Source organism: Oncorhynchus keta, unplaced genomic scaffold, assembly GCF_023373465.1.
Source record: "Oncorhynchus keta strain PuntledgeMale-10-30-2019 unplaced genomic scaffold, Oket_V2 Un_contig_4492_pilon_pilon, whole genome shotgun sequence".
NCBI classification, from domain to species: Eukaryota; Metazoa; Chordata; class Actinopteri; order Salmoniformes; family Salmonidae; genus Oncorhynchus; species Oncorhynchus keta.
This window is the reverse complement of record NW_026287801.1, coordinates 63,125-83,000: the sequence shown is the minus strand read 5'-3', so window position 1 is coordinate 83,000 and position 19,876 is coordinate 63,125. Positions and strand designations below refer to the sequence as shown.

General features: G+C 51.3%; 2 long non-coding RNA genes and 1 pseudogene across 2 annotated transcripts; 2 read left to right on the top strand and 1 right to left on the bottom strand.

Moving 5' to 3' along the window:
- The window catches only part of LOC127924728 (short/branched chain specific acyl-CoA dehydrogenase, mitochondrial-like), a 33,222-nt pseudogene extending 13,418 nt beyond the window's left edge, over nucleotides 1-19,804 (bottom strand).
- On the top strand, nucleotides 9,249-11,136 carry LOC127924732 (uncharacterized). Its single transcript, XR_008118734.1, has 3 exons — nucleotides 9,249-9,402; nucleotides 9,550-9,633; nucleotides 11,117-11,136. It is a non-coding gene; the product is annotated as an uncharacterized LOC127924732 (long non-coding RNA).
- On the top strand, nucleotides 9,789-10,526 carry LOC127924731 (uncharacterized). Its single transcript, XR_008118733.1, has 3 exons — nucleotides 9,789-9,879; nucleotides 9,932-10,283; nucleotides 10,331-10,526. It is a non-coding gene; the product is annotated as an uncharacterized LOC127924731 (long non-coding RNA).
- Nucleotides 19,805-19,876: the final 72 nt, after the last annotated feature.

The following is a 19,876-nucleotide window of genomic DNA, read 5'->3' as shown; positions in this document are numbered from 1 at the left end:
GACTGCGTGGGTTTGGTTGGTGACTGCGTGGGTTTGGTTGGTGACTGCGTGGGTTGGTGACTGCGTGGGTTGGGTTGGTGACTGCGTGGGTTGGTGACTGCGTGGGTTGGTTTGGTGACTGCGTGGGTTTGGTTGGTGACTGCGTGGGTTGGGTTGGTGACTGCGTGGGTTGGTGACTGCGTGGGTTGGTGACTTTGTGGGTTGGTGACTGCGTGAGTTGGTGACTGCGTGGGTTGGTGACTGCGTGGGTTGGTGACTGACGTGGGTTGGTGACTGCGTGGGTTGGTGACTGCGTGGGTTTGGTTGGTGACTGCGTGGGTTGGTGACTGCGTGGGTTGGTGACTGCGTGGGTTGGTGACTGCGTGGGTTGGTGACTGCGTGGGTTTGGTTGGTGACTGCGTGGGTTTGGTTGGTGACTGCGTGGGTTTGGTTGGTGACTGCGTGGGTTGGTTTGGTGACTGCGTGGGTTTGGTTGGTGACTGCGTGGGTTGGTGACTGCGTGGGTTGGTGACTGCGTGGGTTGGTGACTGTGTGGGTTGGTGACTGTGTGGGTTGGTGACTGCGTGGGTTGGTGACTGCGTGGGTTGGTTTGGTGACTGCGTGGGTTGGGTTGGTGACTGCGTGGGTTTGGTTGGTGACTGCGTGGGTTTGGTTGGTGACTGCGTGGGTTGGGACTGGTGACTGGTGACGTGGGTTGGTGACTGCGTGGGTTGGTGACTGCGTGGGTTGGTGACTGCGTGGGTTTGGTTGGTGACTGCGTGGGTTGGTGACTGCGTGGGTTGGTGACTGCGTGGGTTGGTGACTGCGTGGGTTTGTTTGGTGACTGTGTGGGTTTGGTTGGTGACTGCGTGGGTTGGGTTGGTGACTGCGTGGGTTGGTGACTGCGTAGGTTGGTGATTGCGTGGGTTGGGTTGGTGACTGCGTGGGTTGGTGACTGCGTGGGTTGGTTGGTGACTGCGTGGGTTTGGTTGGTGACTGTGTGGGTTTGGTTGGTGACTGCCTGGGTTGGTGACTGCGTGGGGTGGTGACTGCGTGGGTTTGGTTGGTGACTGCCTGGGTTGGTGACTGCGTGGGTTGGTGACTGCGTGGGTTTGGTTGGTGACTGTGTGGGTTGGTGACTGCGTAGGTTGGTGATTGCGTGGGTTGGGTTGGTGACTGCGTGGGTTGGTGACTGCGTGGGTTTGGTTGGTGACTGTGTGGGTTGGTGACTGCGTGGGTTGGGTGGGTTGGGTGGGGGTGGTGACTGCGTGGGGTGGTGACTGCGTGGGTTGGGTGGGGTGGTGACTGCGTGGGGTGGTGACTGCGTGGGGTTGGGTGGGTTGGGTGGGGTGGTGACTGCGTGGGGTGGTGACTGCGTGGGGTTGGGTGGGGTGGTGACTGCGTGGGGTGGTGATTGCGTGGGGTTGGGTGGGGTGGTGACTGCGTGGGGTGGTGATGCGTGGGGTTGGGTGGGTTGGGTGGGTTGGTGACTGCGTGGGGTTGGGTGTGTTGGTGACTGCGTGGGGTGGGTGGGGTGGTGACTGCGTGGGTTGGGTGGGGTGGTGACTGCGTGGGTTGGGTGGGGTGGTGTCTGCGTGGGGTGGTGACTGCGTGGGGTGGTGACTGCGTGGGGTGGGTGGGGGTGGTGACTGCGTGGGGTGGTGGGTGGGTGGGGTGGTGACTGCGTGGGTTGGGTGGGGTGGTGACTGCGTGGGTTGGGTGGGGTGGTGACTGCATGGGGTGGTGACTGCGTGGGGTGGGTGGGGTGGTGACTGCGTGGGTTGGGTGGGTTGGTGACTGCGTGGGGTGGGTGGGGGTGGTGACTGCGTGGGTTGGGTGGCGTGGTGACTGCGTGGGTTGGGTGGGGTGGTGACTGCGTGGGGTGGGTGGGGTGGTGACTGCGTGGGTTGGGTGGGTTGGTGACTGCGTGGGTTGGGTGGGGGTGGTGACTGCGTGGGGTGGGTGGGGTGGTGACTGCGTGGGTTGGGTGGGGTGGTGACTGCGTGGGTTGGGTGGGGTGGTGACTGCGTGGAGTGGGTGGGGTGGTGACTGCGTGGGGTGGTGACTGCGTGGGTTGGGTGGGGTGGTGACTGCGTGGGGTGGTGACTGTGTGGGGTGGTGACTGCGTGGGGTGGGTGGGGTGGTGACTGCGTGGGTTGGGTGGGTGGTGATTGCGTGGGGTGGGTGGGGTGGTGACTGCGTGGGTTGGGTGGGGTGGTGACTGCGTGGGTTGGGTGGGGTTGGTGACTGCGTGGGTTGGGTGGGGTGGTGACTGCGTGGGTTGGGTGGGGTTGGTGACTGCGTGGGGTGGTGACTGCGTGGGTTTGGTGGGGTTGGTGACTGCGTGGGGTGGTGACTGCGTGGGTTGGGTGGGGTTGTGCCTGCGTGGGTTGGGTGGGGTGGTGACTGCGTGGGGTGGTGACTGCGTGGGTTGGTGACTGCGTGGGGTGGTGACTGCGTGGGTTGGGTGGGGTGGTGACTGCGTGGGTTGGGTGGGGTGGTGACTGCGTGGGTTGGGTGGGGTGGTGACTGCGTGGTGACTGCGTGGGTTGGGTGGGTTGGTGACTGCGTGGGTTGGGTGGGTTGGTGACTGCGTGGGTTGGGTGGGGTGGTGACTGCGTGGGTGGTTGGGTGGGTTGGTGACTGCGTGGGGTGGGTGGGGTGGGGACTGCATGGGGTGGTGACTGCGCGGGTTGGGTGGGGTGGTGACTGCGTGGGTTGGGTGGGTTGGTGACTGCGTGGGGTGGTGACTGCGTGGGTTGGGTGGGTTGGTGACTGCGTGGGTTGGCTGGGTTGGTGACTGCGTGGGGTGGTGACTGCGTGGGGTTGGGTGGGGTGGTGACTGCGTGGGGTGGTGACTGCGTGGGGTTGGGTGGGGTGGTGGGTGGGTGGGGTGGTGACTGCGTGGGTTGGGTGGGGTGGTGACTGCGTGGGTTGGGTGGGGTGGTGACTGCATGGGTTGGGTGGGGTGGTGACTGCGTGGGGGTGACTGGTGACTGCGTGGGGTGGGTGGGGTGGTGACTGCGTGGGGTGGTGACTGCGTGGGTTGGGTGGGGTGGTGACTGCGTGGGGTGGGTGACTGCGTGGGTTGGGTGGGTTGGTGACTGCGTGGGTTGGGTGGGGTGGTGACTGCATGGGTTGGGTGGGGTGGTGACTGCGTGGGTTGGGTGGGGTGGTGACTGCGTGGGTTGGGTGGGGTGGTGACTGCGTGGGTTGGGTGGGGTGGTGACTGCGTGGGGTGGGTGGGGTGGTGACTGCGTGGGTTGGGTGGGTTGGTGACTGCGTGGGTTGGTGACTGCGTGGGGTGGGTGGGGTGGTGACTGCGTGGGTTGGGTGGGTTGGTGACTGCGTGGGTTGGGTGGGGTGGTGACTGCGTGGGTTGGGTGGGTTGGTGACTGCGTGGGTTGGTGACTGTGTGGGTTGGGTGGGTTGGTGACTGCGTGGGTTGGTGACTGCGTGGGTTGAGTGGGTTGGTGACTGCGTGGGTTGAGTGGGTTGGTGACTGCGTGGGTTGGGTGGGGTGGTGACTGCGTGGGTTGGGTGGGGTGGTGACTGCGTGGGTTGAGTGGGTGGTGACTGCGTGGGTTGAGTGGGGTGGTGACTGCGTGGGTTGGTGACTGCGGGGGTTGGGTGGGTTGGTGACTGCGTGGGTTGAGTGGGTTGGTGACTGCGTGGGTTGAGTGGGGTGGTGACTGCGTGGGTTGGGTGGGGGGGTGGTGACTGCGTGGGTGGTGACTGCGTGGGTTGGGTGGGTTGGTGACTGCGTGGGGGGTGGTGACTGCGTGGGTGGGTGGGGTGTGGGTTGGTGACTGCGTGGGTTGAGTGGGTTGGTGACTGCGTGGGTTGAGTGGGGTGGTGACTGCGTGGGTTGGGTGGGGTGGTGACTGCGTGGGGTGGTGACTGCGTGGGTTGGGTGGGGTGGTGACTGCGTGGGTTGAGTGGGTTGGTGACTGCGTGGGCTGGTTGAGTGGGGGTGGTGACTGCGTGGGGTGGTGACTGCGTGGGTTGGGTGGGGTGGTGACTGCGTGGGTTGAGTGGGTTGGTGACTGCGTGGGTTGGGTGGGACTTGGGTGACTGCGTGGGTTGAGTGGGGTGGTGACTGCGTGGGGTGGTGACTGCGTGGGGTGGTGACTGCGTGGGGTGGGTGGGGTGGTGACTGCGTGGGTTGGGTGGGTTGGTGACTGCGTGGGTTGGTGACTGCGTGGGTTGGGTGGGGTTGGTGACTGCGTGGGGTGGTGACTGCGTGGGTTGAGTGGGTGGTGACTGCGTGGGTTGGGTGGGGTGGTGACTGCGTGGGTTGGGTGGGGTGGTGACTGCGTGGGGTGGGTGGGGTGGTGACTGCGTGGGTTGGGTGGGTTGGTGACTGCGTGGGTTGGTGACTGCGTGGGTTGGGTGGGCGTTGGTGACTGCGTGGGTGGGGGTGGTGACTGCGGTGGGGGTTGAGTGGGTTGGTGACTGCTGTGGGGTTGGGTGGGGGTGGTGACTGTGTGGTTGGGTGGGGTGGTGACTGCGTTGGGTGGGGTGGTGACTGCGTGGGTTGGGTGGGGTGGTGACTGCGTGGGTGGGTGGGGTGGTGACTGCGTGGGTTGGGTGGGGGTGGTGACTGCGTGGGTTGGGTGGGGTGGTGACTGCGTGGGTTGGGTGGGGGGGTGGTGACTGGGTGGGGTGGTGACTGCGTGGGGTGGGTGGGGGTGGTGACTGCGTGGGGTGGTGACTGCGTGGGTTGGGTGGGGTGGCGTGGGTTGGGTGGGGTGGTGACTGCGTGGGGACTGCGTGGGTTGGGTGGGGTGGTGACTGCGTGGGTTGGGTGGGGTGGTGACTGCGTGGGTTGGGTGGGGTGGTGACTGCATGGGTTGGGTGGGGGTGGTGACTGGGGTGACTGCGTGGGTTGGGTGGGTGGTGACTGCGTGGGTTGGGTGGGGTGGTGACTGCGTGGGTTGGGTGGGGTGGTGACTGCGTGGGGTGGTGGGTGGGGGGGGTGGTGACTGCGTGGGTTGGGTGGGTGGTGACTGCGTGGGTTGGTGACTGCGTGGGTTGGGTGGGGTGGTGACTGGGTGGGTGGTGACTCGTGGGTTGGGCGTGGGTGGTGACTGCGTGGGTTGGGTGGGGCGTGGTGACTGCGTGGGGTGGGTGGGGTGGTGACTGCGTGGGTGGGTGGGTTGGTGACTGCGTGGGTTGGGTGACTGTGACTGGGTTGGGTGGGTGGGTGGGTGGTGACTGCGTGGGTTGGTGACTGCGTGGGGGTGGTGACTGCGTGGGTTGAGTGGGTTGGTGACTGCGTGGGTTGAGTGGGTTGGTGACTGCGTGGGTTGGGTGGGGTGGTGACTGCGTGGGTTGGGTGGGGTGGTGACTGCGTGGGTTGAGTGGGTTGGTGACTGCGTGGGTTGAGTGGGGTGGTGACTGCGTGGGTTGGTGACTGCGTGGGTGAGTGGGTTGGTGACTGCGTGGGTTGAGTGGGTTGGTGACTGCGTGGGTTGGGTGGGGTGGTGACTGCGTGGGTTGGGTGGGTTGGTGACTGCGTGGGTTGGTGACTGCGTGGGTTGGGTGGGGTTGGTGACTGCGTGGGTTGGTGACTGCGTGGGTTGAGTGGGTTGGTGACTGCGTGGGTTGGTGAGTGGGTTGGTGACTGCGTGGGCTGAGTGGGGTGGTGACTGCGTGGGTTGGGTGGGGTGGTGACTGCGTGGGGTGGTGACTGCGTGGGTTGGGTGGGGTGGTGACTGCGTGGGTTGAGTGGGTTGGTGACTGCGTGGGTTGAGTGGGGTGGTGACTGCGTGGGGTGGTGACTGCGTGGGTTGGGTGGGGGTGGTGACTGCGTGGGTTGAGTGGGTTGGTGACTGCGTGGGTTGAGTGGGTTGGTGACTGCGTGGGTTGAGTGGGGTGGTGACTGCGTGGGTGGTGACTGCGTGGGGTGGGTGGGGTGGTGACTGCGTGGGGTGGGTGGGGGTTGGTGACTGCGTGGGTTGGGTGGGTTGGTGACTGCGTGGGTGGTGACTGCGTGGGTTGGGTGGGTTGGTGACTGCGTGGGTTGGTGACTGCGTGGGTTGAGTGGGTTGGTGACTGCGTGGGTTGGGTGGGGTGGTGACTGCGTGGGTTGGGTGGGGTGGTGACTGCGTGGGGTGGGTGGGGTGGTGCCTGCGTGGGTTGGGTGGGTTGGTGACTGCGTGGGTTGGTGACTGCGTGGGTTGGGTGGGTTGGTGACTGCGTGGGTTGGTGACTGCGTGGGTTGGTGGGAGTGGGTTGGTGACTGCGTGGGTGAGGGGTTGGTGACTGCGTGGGTTGGGTGGGGTGGTGACTGTGTGGGTTGGGTGGGGTGGTGACTGCGTGGGTTGGTTGGGGTGGTGACTGCGTGGGTTGGGTGGGGTGGTGACTGCGTGGGTTGGGTGGGGTGGTGACTGCGTGGGTTGGTTGGGGTGGTGACTGCGTGGGTTGGGTGGGGTGGTGACTGCGTGGGGGGGTGGTGACTGCGTGGGTTGGGTGGGGTGGTGACTGCGTGGGTTGGTTGGGGTGGTGACTGCGTGGGGTGGGTGGGGTGGTGACTGCGTGGGTTGGGTGGGTTGGTGACTGCGTGGGTTGGTGACAGCGTGGGTGGGTGGGTTGGTGACTGCGTGGGTTGGTGACTGCGTGTGTTGAGTGGGTTGTGACTGCGTGGGTTGGTGACTGCGTGGGTTGAGTGGGTTGGTGACTGCGTGGGTTGAGTGGGTTGGTGACTGCGTGGGTTGGGTGGGGTGGTGACTGCGTGGGTTGGGTGGGGTGGTGACTGCGTGGGGTGGGTGGGGTGGTGACTGCGTGGGTTGGGTGGGTTGGTGACTGCGTGGGTTGGTGACTGTGTGGGTTGGGTGGGTTGGTGACTGCGTGGGTTGGTGACTGCGTGGGTTGAGTGGGTTGGTGACTGCGTGGGTTGAGTGGGTTGGTGACTGCGTGGGTTGGGTGGGGTGGTGACTGCGTGGGTTGGGTGGGGTGGTGACTGCGTGGGTTGAGTGGGTTGGTGACTGCGTGGGTTGAGTGGGGTGGTGACTGCGTGGGGTGGGTGGGGTGGTGACTGCGTGGGGTGGGTGGGGTGGTGACTGCGTGGGTTGGGTTGGTTGGTGACTGCGTGGGTTGGTGACTGCGTGGGTTGGGTGGGTTGGTGACTGCGTGGGTTGGTGACTGCGTGGGTTGAGTGGGTTGGTGACTGCGTGGGTTGAGTGGGTTGGTGACTGCGTGGGTTGAGTGGGGTGGTGACTGCGTGGGTTGGGTGGGGTGGTGACTGCGTGGGGTGGTGACTGCGTGGGTTGGGTGGGGTGGTGACTGCGTGGGTTGAGTGGGTTGGTGACTGCGTGGGTTGAGTGGGGTGGTGACTGCGTGGGGTGGTGACTGCGTGGGTTGGGTGGGGTGGTGACTGCGTGGGTTGAGTGGGTTGGTGACTGCGTGGGTTGAGTGGGTTGGTGACTGCGTGGGTTGAGTGGGGTGGTGACTGCGTGGGGTGGTGACTGCGTGGGGTGGGTGGGGTGGTGACTGCGTGGGGTGGGTGGGGTGGTGACTGCGTGGGTTGGGTGGGTTGGTGACTGCGTGGGTTGGTGACTGCGTGGGTTGGGTGGGTTGGTGACTGCGTGGGTTGGTGACTGCGTGGGTTGAGTGGGTTGGTGACTGCGTGGGTTGAGTGGGTTGGTGACTGCGTGGGTTGGGTGGGGTGGTGACTGCGTGGGTTGGGTGGGGTGGTGACTGCGTGGGTTGGGTGGGGGGTGGTGGTGACTGCGTGGGTTGGGTGGGGTGGTGACTGCGTGGGTTGGTTGGGGTGGTGACTGCGTGGGTTGGTGACTGCGTGGGTTGGGTGGGGTGGTGACTGCGTGGGTTGGTTGGGGGGGTGGTGACTGCGTGGGTTGGGTGGGGTGGTGACTGCGTGGGTTGGTGACTGCGTGGGTTGAGTGGGTTGGTGACTGCGTGGGTTGAGTGGGTTGGTGACTGCGTGGGTTGGGTGGGGTGGTGACTGCGTGGGTTGGGTGGGGTGGTGACTGCGTGGGTTGAGTGGGTTGGTGACTGCGTGGGTTGAGTGGGGTGGTGACTGCGTGGGTTGGGTGGGTTGGTGACTGCGTGGGTTGAGTGGGGTGGTGACTGCGTGGGTTGAGTGGGGTGGTGACTGCGTGGGTTGGGTGGGTTGGTGACTGCGTGGTGACTGCGTGGGTTGGGTGGGTTGGTGACTGCGTGGTGACTGCGTGGGTTGGGGTGGGTTGGTGACTGCGTGGTGACTGCGTGGGTTGGGTGGGTTGGTGACTGCGTGGTGACTGCGTGGTGACTGCGTGGGTTGGGTGGGTTGGTGACTGCGTGGTGACTGCGTGGGTTGGTGACTGCGTGGGGTTGAACTCACAGCAGACGGGTCCACGTTGGCCATCACCAGAAACACCCGGCCTGCTCTGCGTTGCTGATCCACATCTTGGAACCGTTGATGACGTAATAGTCCCCATGTTTGTCAGCACGCGTCTTCAGAGAGAAGGCATCGCTCCCGACTCTGCTTCTGACAGGCAGAAACTACCAACCTACAGGACAACAAGGTATCATTACATGGACAGGTCTGGATCTACCAACCTACAGGACAACAAGGTATCATTACATGGACAGGCAGAAACTACCAACCTACAGGACAACAAGGTATCATTACATGGACAGGTCTGGATCTACCAACCTACAGGACAGGACAACAAGGTATCATTACATGGACAGGTCTGGATCTACCAACCTACAGGACAGGACAACAAGGTATCATTACATGGACAGGTCTGGATCTACCAACCTACAGGACAACAAGGTATCATTACATGGACAGGCAGAAACTACCAACCTACAGGACAACATGGACAGGTCTGGATCTATCAACCTACAGGACAACAAGGTATCATTACATGGACAGGTCTGGAACTACCAACCTACAGGACAACAAGGTATCATTACATGGACAGGCAGAAACTACCAACCTACAGGACAACAAGGTATCATTACATGGACAGGCAGAAACTACCAACCTACAGGACAACAAGGTATCATTACATGGACAGGCAGAAACTACCAACCTACAGGACAGGACAACAAGGTATCATTACATGGACAGGTCTGGATCTACCAACCTACAGGACAACAAGGTATCATTACATGGACAGGCAGAAACTACCAACCTACAGGACAACAAGGTATCATTACATGGACAGGTCTGGATCTACCAACCTACAGGACAACAAGGTATCATTACATGGACAGGCAGAAACTACCAACCTACAGGACAACAAGGTATCATTACATGGACAGGTCTGGAACTACCAACCTACAGGACAACAAGGTATCATTACATGGACAGGTCTGGATCTACCAACCTACAGGACAACAAGGTATCATTACATGGACAGGTCTGGATCTACCAACCTACAGGACAACAAGGTATCATTACATGGACAGGTCTGGATCTACCAACCTACAGGACAACAAGGTATCATTACATGGACAGGTCTGGATCTATCAACCTACAGGACAACAAGGTATCATTACATGGACAGGTCTGGATCTACCAACCTACAGGACAACAAGGTATCATTACATGGACAGGCAGAAACTACCAACCTACAGGACAGGACAACAAGGTATCATTACATGGACAGGTCTGGAACTACCAACCTACAGGACAACAAGGTATCAGCATCATTACATGGACAGGTCTGGATCTACCAACCTACAGGACAACAAGGTGTCAGCATCATTACATGGACAGGTCTGGAACTACCAACCTACAGGACAACAAGGTAGCATCATTACATGGACAGGTCTGGAACTTACATGGACAGGTCTGGAACTACAGGACAACAAGGTGTCAGCATCATTACATGGACAGGTCTGGAGCTACAGGACAACAAGGTGTCAGCATCATTACATGGACAGGTCTGGATCTACAGGACAGGACAACAAGGTATCAGCATCATTACATGGACAGGTCTGGAACTACAGGACAACAAGGTGTCAGCATCATTACATGGACAGGTCTGGAACTACAGGACAACAAGGTATCAGCATCATTACATGGACAGGTCTGGAACTACAGGACAACAAGGTGTCAGCATCATTACATGGACAGGTCTGGAACTACAGGACAACAAGGTGTCAGCATCATTACATGGACAGGTCTGGAACTACAGGACAACAAGGTATCAGCATCATTACATGGACAGGTCTGGAACTACAGGACAACAAGGTGTCAGCATCATTACATGGACAGGTCTGGAACTACAGGACAACAAGGTGTCAGCATCATTACATGGACAGGTCTGGAACTACAGGACACCAAGGTATCAGCATCATTACATGGACAGGTCTGGAACTACAGGACAACAAGGTGTCAGCATCATTACATGGACAGGTCTGGAACTACAGGACAGGACAACAAGGTGTTAGCATCATTACATGGACAGGTCTGGAACTACAGGACAACAAGGTATCAGCATCATTACATGGACAGGTCTGGAACTACAGGACAACAAGGTGTCAGCATCATTACATGGACAGGTCTGGAACTACAGGACAGGACAACAAGGTGTTAGCATCAGCATCATTACATGGACAGGTCTGGAACTACAGGACAACAAGGTGTCAGCATCATTGGACATCTGGAACTACAGGACAACAAGGTGTCAGCATCATTACATGGACAGGTCTGGAACTACAGGACAACAAGGTATCAGCATCATTACAGCATCATTACATGGACAGGTCTGGAACTACAGGACAACAAGGTGTCAGCATCATTACATGGACAGGTCTGGAACTACAGGACAACAAGGTGTCAGCATCATTACATGGACAGGTCTGGAACTACAGGACAACAAGGTGTCAGCATCATTACATGGACAGGTCTGGAACTACAGGACAACAAGGTGTCAGCATCATTACATGGACAGGTCTGGAACTACAGTACAACAAGGTATCAGCATCATTACATGGACAGGTCTGGAACTACAGTATAGGACAACAAGGTGTCAGCATCATTACATGGACAGGTCTGGAACTACAGGACACCAAGGTATCAGCATCATTACATGGACAGGTCTGGAACTACCAACCTACAGGACAACAAGGTGTCAGCATCATTACATGGACAGGTCTGGAACTACAGGACAACAAGGTGTTAGCATCACTACATGGACAGGTCTGGAACTACAGTACCATTTATCAGCCAAAACATTATATCCACCCTGTATTCAAGATCCTGTTGTGTCTCAACCAATCGTAGGCACAATATGAAAACCTCAGCTGTAAAATATGGTCCAAGATACAACACGAAGAAGAAGAAACAGCTGTAAAATATGGTCCAAGATACAACACGAAGAAGAAGAAACAGCTGTAAAATATGGTCCAAGATACAACACGAAGAAGAAGAAACAGCTGTAAAATATGGTGCAAGATACAACACGAAGAAGAAACAGCTGTAAAATATGGTCCAAGATACAACACGAAGAAGAAGAAACAGCTGTAAAATATGGTCCAAGATACAACACGAAGAAGAAGAAACAGCTGTAAAATATGGTCCAAGATACAACACGAAGAAGAAACAGCTGTAAAATATGGTCCAAGATACAACACGAAGAAGAAGAAACAGCTGTAAAATATGGTCCAAGATACACCACGAAGAAGAAGAAGCAGCTGTAAAATATGGTCCAAGATACAACACGAAGAAGAAACAGCTGTAAAATATGGTCCAAGATACAACACGAAGAAGAAACAGCTGTAAAATATGGTCCAAGATACAACACGAAGAAGAAACAGCTGTAAAATATGGTCCAAGATACAACACGAAGAAGAAGAAGAAACAGCTGTAAAATATGGTCCAAGATACAACACGAAGAAGAAACAGCTGTAAAATATGGTCCAAGATACAACACAAAGAAGAAGAAGAAGCAGCTGTAAAATATGGTCCAAGATACAACACGAAGAAGAAACAGCTGTAAAATATGGTCCAAGATACAACACGAAGAAGAAACAGCTGTAAAATATGGTCCAAGATACAACAACGAAGACGAAGAAACAGCTGTAAAATATGGTCCAAGATACAACACGAAGAAGAAGAAGAAACAGCTGTAAAATATGGTCCAAGATACAACACGAAGAAGAAGAAGAAACAGCTGTAAAATATGGTCCAAGATACAACACGAAGAAGAAGAAGCTGTAAAATAAGAAGAAGAAGAAACAGCTGTAAAATATGGTCCAAGATACAACACGAAGAAGAAGAAACAGCTGTAAAATATGGTGCAAGATACAACACGAAGAAGAAGAAGAAACAGCTGTAAAATATGGTGCAAGATACAACACGAAGAAGAAACAGCTGTAAAATATGGTCCAAGATACAACACGAAGAAGAAGAAACAGCTGTAAAATATGGTCCAAGATACAACACGAAGAAGAAACAGCTGTAAAATATGGTCCAAGATACAACACGAAGAAGAAGAAGAAACAGCTGTAAAATATGGTCCAAGATACAACACGAAGAAGAAGAAGAAACAGCTGTAAAATATGGTCCAAGATACAACACGAAGAAGAAGAAACAGCTGTAAAATATGGTCCAAGATACAACACGAAGAAGAAGAAACAGAGTGAAGAATGAAGCAGGTTTTCCTCTAGGACTTTACCTGTACTTAGCTCTATTCAGTTTATTTTATTTTTTTATCCTGAAAAACTCCCCAGTACTTAACGATTACAAGCATACCCATAACATGATGCATTAAAAAATCCCAATTGAATCAATTTTAAATTCAGGCTGTACCTCTCACTACCCTTAAATCAAAACACAGATGCATTACTTCTCACTACCCTTAAATCAAAACACAGATGCACTACCTCTCACTACCCTTAAATCAAAACACAGATGCACTACTTCTCACTACCCTTAAATCAAAACACACTACCTCTCACTACCCTTAAATCAAAACACAGATGCACTACTTCTCACTACCCTTAAATCAAAACACACTACCTCTCACTACCCTTAAATCAAAACACAGATGCACTACTTCTCACTACCCTTAAATCAAAACACATAGATACACACAACCTCTCACTACCCTTAAATCAAAACACAGATGCACTACCTCTCACTACCCTTAAATCAAAACACAGATGCACTACCTCTCACTACCCTTAAATCAAAACACAGATGCACTACCTCTCACTACCCTTAAATCAAAACACAGATGCACTACTTCTCACTACCCTTAAATCAAAACACATAGATACACACTACATCTCACTACCCTTAAATCAAAACACAGATGCACTACCTCTCACTACCCTTAAATCAAAACACATAGATGCACTACTTCTCACTAGCCTTAAATCAAAACGCACTACCTCTCACTACCCTTAAATCAAAACACAGATGCACTACCTTTCACTACCCTTAAATCAAAACACAGATGCACTACTTCTCACTACCCTTAAATCAAAACACATAGATACACACAACCTCTCACTACCCTTAAATCAAAACACAGATGCACTACCTCTCACTACCCTTAAATCAAAACACAGATGCACTACCTCTCACTACCCTTAAATCAAAACACAGATGCACTACCTCTCACTACCCTTAAATCAAAACACAGATGCACTACTTCTCACTACCCTTAAATCAAAACACATAGATACACACAACCTTTCACTACCCTTAAATCAAAACACAGATGCACTACCTTTCACTACCCTTAAATCAAAACACAGATGCACTACTTCTCACTACCCTTAAATCAAAACACATAGATACACACAACCTCTCACTACCCTTAAATCAAAACACAGATGCACTACCTCTCACTACCCTTAAATCAAAACACAGATGCACTACCTCTCACTACCCTTAAATCAAAACACAGATGCACTACCTCTCACTACCCTTAAATCAAAACACAGATGCACTACTTCTCACTACCCTTAAATCAAAACACATAGATACACACAACCTCTCACTACCCTTAAATCAAAACACAGATGCACTACCTCTCACTACCCTTAAATCAAAACACAGATGCACTACTTCTCACTAGCCTTAAATCAAAACGCACTACCTCTCACTACCGTTAAATCAAAACACAGATGCACTACTTCTCACTACCCTTAAATCAAAACACAGATGCACTACTTCTCACTACCCTTAAATCAAAACACAGATGCACTACTTCTCACTACCCTTAAATCAAAACACACTACTTCTCACTACCCTTAAATCAAAACACAGATGCACTACCTCTCACTACCCTTAAATCAAAACACAGATACATACTACTTCTCACTACCCTTAAATCAAAACACTTCTCACTACCCTTAAATCAAAACACACTACCCTCACTAAAATCAAAACAAACTACCTCTCACTACCCTTAAATCAAAACACACTACCTCTCACTACCCTTAAATCAAAACACACTACCTCTCACTACCCTTAAATCAAAACACACTACCTCTCACTACCCTTAAATCAAAACACACTACCTCTCACTACCCTTAAATCAAAACACACTACCTCTCACTACCCTTAAATCAAAACACACTACCTCTCACTACCCTTAAATCAAAACACACTACCTCTCACTACCCTTAAATCAAAACACACTACCTCTCACTACCCTTAAATCAAAACACATAGGCCACATCCTTCCTCTCAGGCTAGAAAGCCGTTGAATGAAATCAATACGACACGCAACCTGTTAAATCAAAACACACTACCTCTCACTACCCTTAAATCAAAACACACTACCTCTCACTACCCTTAAATCAAAACACACTACCTCTCACTACCCTTAAATCAAAACACACTACCTCTCACCACCCTTAAATCAAAACACACTACCTCTCACTACCCTTAAATCAAAACACACTACTTCTCACTACCCTTAAATCAAAACACATAGGCCACATCCTTCCTCTCAGGCTAGAAAGCCGTTGAATGAAATCAATACGACACGCAACCTGTTAAATCAAAACGCACTACCTCTCACCACCCTTAAATCAAAACACACTACCTCTCACCACCCTTAAATCAAAACACACTACCTCTCACCACCCTTAAATCAAAACACACTACCTCTCACCACCCTTAAATCAAAACACACTACCTCTCACCACCCTTAAATCAAAACACACTACCTCTCACCACCCTTAAATCAAAACACACTACCTCTCAACCCGTTAAATCAAAACACACTACCTCTCAACCTGTTAAATCAAAACACACTACCTCTCACCACCCTTAAATCAAAACACACTACCTCTCACCCTGTTAAATCACTCACCATGTCTGTTGACAGCTGGCTGAGATACCGCTCTTTCTGGGCCGCGGTCCCCAGCTTGGCGAACAGCGTGTTGATGAGGGTGTTCTGGATGTCACACAGCACGGCCACGGAGGCGTCCACTTTGGCCAGCTCCTCAATGACCAGGATGGAGGAGAAGAACGTGGAGCCGGTGCCTCCGTACTCTGGGTCGATCTCTATGCCCATCAGCTGGGAAGTGACAATGAATCATCTGACAAATTAATGGGGAATACTCAGGTACATACAGCAGGGCAGTGTCCTTTTGGACAAAAGGGTAGTGTTCATTTTGACAACAAGGTAGTGTCCTTTTGGACAACAGGGCAGTGTCCTTTTGGACAACAGGGCAGTGTCCTTTTGGACAACAGGGTAGTGTCCTTTTGGACAACAGGGTAGTGTCCTTTTGGACAACAGGGCAGTGTCCTTTTGGACAACAGGGCAGTGTTCATTTTGACAACAGGGTAGTGTCCTTTTTGACAACAAGGTAGTGTCCTTTTTGACAACAGGGTAGTGTTCATTTTGACAACAAGGTAGTGTCCTTTTTGACAACAGGGTAGTGTTCATTTTGACAACAGTCCATTTAGCTTTAAATTTGACCCCCACTTCATATTGGTTCTAAATGGGTCATTTTACATGGAAATGTCCCTATGAGCTTCACGTTGGTTCTAAATGGCTCCTTTCACATGGAAATGCCCCTATGAGCTTCACGTTGGTTCTAAATGGGTCCCTTTACATGGAAATGCCCCAATGAGCTTCACGTTGGTTCTAAATGGGTCATTTTACATGGAAATGCCCCTATGAGCTTCACGTTGGTTCTAAATGGGTCATTTTACATGGAAATGCCCCTATGAGCTTCACGTTGGTTCTAAATGGGTCCTTTTACATGGAAATGCCCCTATGAGCTTCACGTTGGTTCTAAATGGGTCCTTTTACATGGAAATGCCCCTATGAGCTTCACGTTGGTTCTAAATGGGTCCTTTCACATGGAAATGCCCCTATGAGCTTCACGTTGGTTCTAAATGGGTCCTTTTACATGGAAATGTCCCTATGAGCTTCACGTTGGTTCTAAATGGGTCCTTTTACATGGAAATGCCCCTATGAGCTTCACGTTGGTTCTAAATGGGTCCTTTCACATGGAAATGCCCCTATGAGCTTCACGTTGGTTCTAAATGGGTCCTTTTACATGGAAATGTCCCTATGAGCTTCACGTTGGTTCTAAATGGGTCCTTTCACATGGAAATGCCCCTATGAGCTTCACGTTGGTTCTAAATGGGTCCTTTCACATGGAAATGCCCTGAGCCTAAATGACCATAGGTAGGTAAAGAAGAGAAACACATACCCCCTGTTCAAAGAGTGACTTTATCACTTCCGGGTCCATGAGAGAGTTTTCGTCCATCTTCGACACAAACGGGGCAAGACGCTCCTGTGCAAACTTGTTCACTGTTCAAATGTGGGACATTAAAATGAAATGCAATGTGACTTTAATGAATTGAACTTACATAAAACCAAATTCATGACAAATTAGACCAATCCATAGCATGATCCAGTCTGTGTATTAAATCTTATTGGTTGGTTTTAGTGCTAGCTATATATAATCACACAAAGTCAAAAGTTTGGACACACCTACTCATTCCAGGGTTTTTCCAGGCATTCCTCATGAAGCTGGTTGAGAGAACACCATGAGTGTGTAAAGCTGTCAGGCAAAGGGTGGATACTTAAGAATGTAAAATATAACATTATTTGATTTGTTTAACACTTTTTTTCGCTTACTACATGATTCCATGTGTGTTATTTCATAGTTGTGATTTCTTCACTGTTATTCTACAATGTAGAAAATAGTAAAAAATAAATAAAAACTTGAATGAGTAGGTGTGTCCAAACCTTTGACTGGTATTGTATGTGATATATATATATATATATACTTTGTTGCCTACTGTATATCCGGCTAAGAGCTATTTGGTATTGTATGTAACATATATATATATATACTTTGTTGCTCTGCCTACTGTATATCCGGCATGCTCCAACTCACCAGCATCCCTCATCATCCCCTCCTCCTCAGAATATGTCTGTAGTGGAGGGTAGGAGATCCCCAGAGCAGCAGCCTGCTCTGCAGACATGTCTGGTTGGGTGGATCTGTTCCGCAGCCCATGTTGGCACACACTCCATGGTCGGGACACCTGCCTACCAACCTGAAATAACACAGTTACATTTTCGCTGATGGATGACACGATACAACTTGAGGTGTCTAGGCAAAAAGTTGCCACTACTCAATCCCCCAAAAAGATTTGCCCGGCTACCCAAACTCCTTGTTCGGGCAGCCATCCATTTGATTCAATCCATTTGAATTCAATCCCTTTTGGACAGCACCCCTTGTGATTTGTACCAAACCTTTCACACACATTTGCCCGTCGTAGAAGTGCTCAGAAAGTGACTTTTTGGACATGAATGCCAAAACATTCAAGAGCTAAAGGTGACCTATTCTGCATACCCCACCATACCATGAGACATCCATGTCTTCATCACCAGAAAAAATAAACAGTTGAGTTTGACTTCATAAAAGCTTAAAAACAGGGTTGTCAATAAAAAATAAAATAAAAATTGACCATTTAATTTTTATTAAAATTTTTTATTTACCTTAAATATAAATCATCTACAAAAGCATTAATTCATTTTTAAGTAGTATTTCCAATTTGATTCCCATTTTAGTACTTTTATCCGCCAAAACATTATACCCACCCTGTACTCAAGATCATGTTGCCTCAACCAATGGTGGGCACAAGTAGGGCTACAAAATATGGCAATATGGTTGGAGGTTCAGACATCACAGAACGTTGACTTCAATGGGAATATCTGTAGTTTTAAATTATACTGTCAATCCTCCACAGGAAACCTATTGACATCATAGAAATACTAGAATAGACATCACCGTTTTACGTTGCTATTCAACAGTGGGTGGACCGGCAGCCATATTTGTGGTAGTAATTAGAAGAAAATATTTTGATTACATTTTAAATTTCAATGGTGTACCAGCTAAATTACAGTGGTCTGACGGGATAGGTATATTCTATAATTTCTATGATTGAAATGACCCACCCTGTAGTCAAGAGCATGTTGTGTCTCAACCGATGGCGGGCACAAGTAGGGCTACAATATATGCGAATTTGGAGAGAGAGAGAGAAAAAAATCGTAGTTTATGTGGTTTTAGATCATTGACGTAAAAAAAATGTATATATATATTTTTTTTTTTGAAATTATAGAATAGTTTGACAACCCTGTTTGTAAGCTTTTATGATATCAAACTCAACCGTTTATTTGTTTTTCCAGTAGTGAAGACACGCATGTCTCATGCAAAGTGGGGTATGCAGAATAGGTCAACTTTGAGCACCTTTTAGCTCTTGAATGTTTTGGCACTCAGTTAAAAACATAAAAGTCACTTTCTGAGCACTTCTAAAATGGACAAGCTAGCGACAATAGAGAACTGGAACAATTCAGTTTGAGTCGTCAGGCAACAGAAAATATATCCATATACTCCAGCATGAGTGAATGTGAGAGAGTGGTGGCTATATAGGACAAGATAAAAAGCAGTGACACAGGCAGGATGGGATGGGATAGACCAGATGGGATAGACATTTGGGATAGACCAGATGGGATAGACCAGATGGGATAGACATTTGGGATAGACCAGATGGGATAGACATTTGGGATAGACCAGATGGGATAGACCAGATGGGATAGACATTTGGGATAGACCAGATGGGATAGACCAGATGGGATAGACATTTGGGATAGACCAGATGGGATAGACATTTGGGATAGACCAGATGGGATAGACATTTGGGATAGACCAGATGGGATAGACCAGATGGGATAGACATTTGGGATAGACCAGATGGGATAGACATTTGGGATAGACCAGATGGGATAGACATTTGGGATAGACCAGATGGGATAGACATTTGGGATAGACCAGATGGGATAGACCAGATGGGATAGACATTTGGGATAGACCAGATGGGATAGACCAGATGGGATAGACATTTGGGATAGACCAGATGGGATAGACATTTGGGATAGACCAGATGGGATAGACATTTGGGATAGACCAGATGGGATAGACATTTCTTCATTAGTAACTTGTGGTGTAACTGACGCAGGCGGTAACTAACTAGCTGACGTTATGTCATGTTTATTATCATGCAGCCAACGCGTTGTGTGATCGCAGGTTACGAAATGGGGTAATTTAAAGTTACAAAAAAAAACCCCACTCACTATCTAAGTTCGTATTTCTAATGAAGTATGACTACACAAAGACAACATATCCTAAAAACAACAATGTGAACGAAGAAACCGCTTTTGCATGACTTATTCGTCTCACCTTTGAGAAGCACCTGATCAAGGGCGAAGCCATGTTTTTCTCTTGTTTACATCTGAGTGTGTTCACTTTCCTATTGACCGGGTGAAACAGCGACCGTGGAACGATTCTCGCATCTTTCACTTTGGCAGAACGTGATCCGCTTTTACTCGTGTCTTCAATTTTATATACGCAGGGTATCTTTAATCAAATAAACATGTTTCTCGAGGCAAAC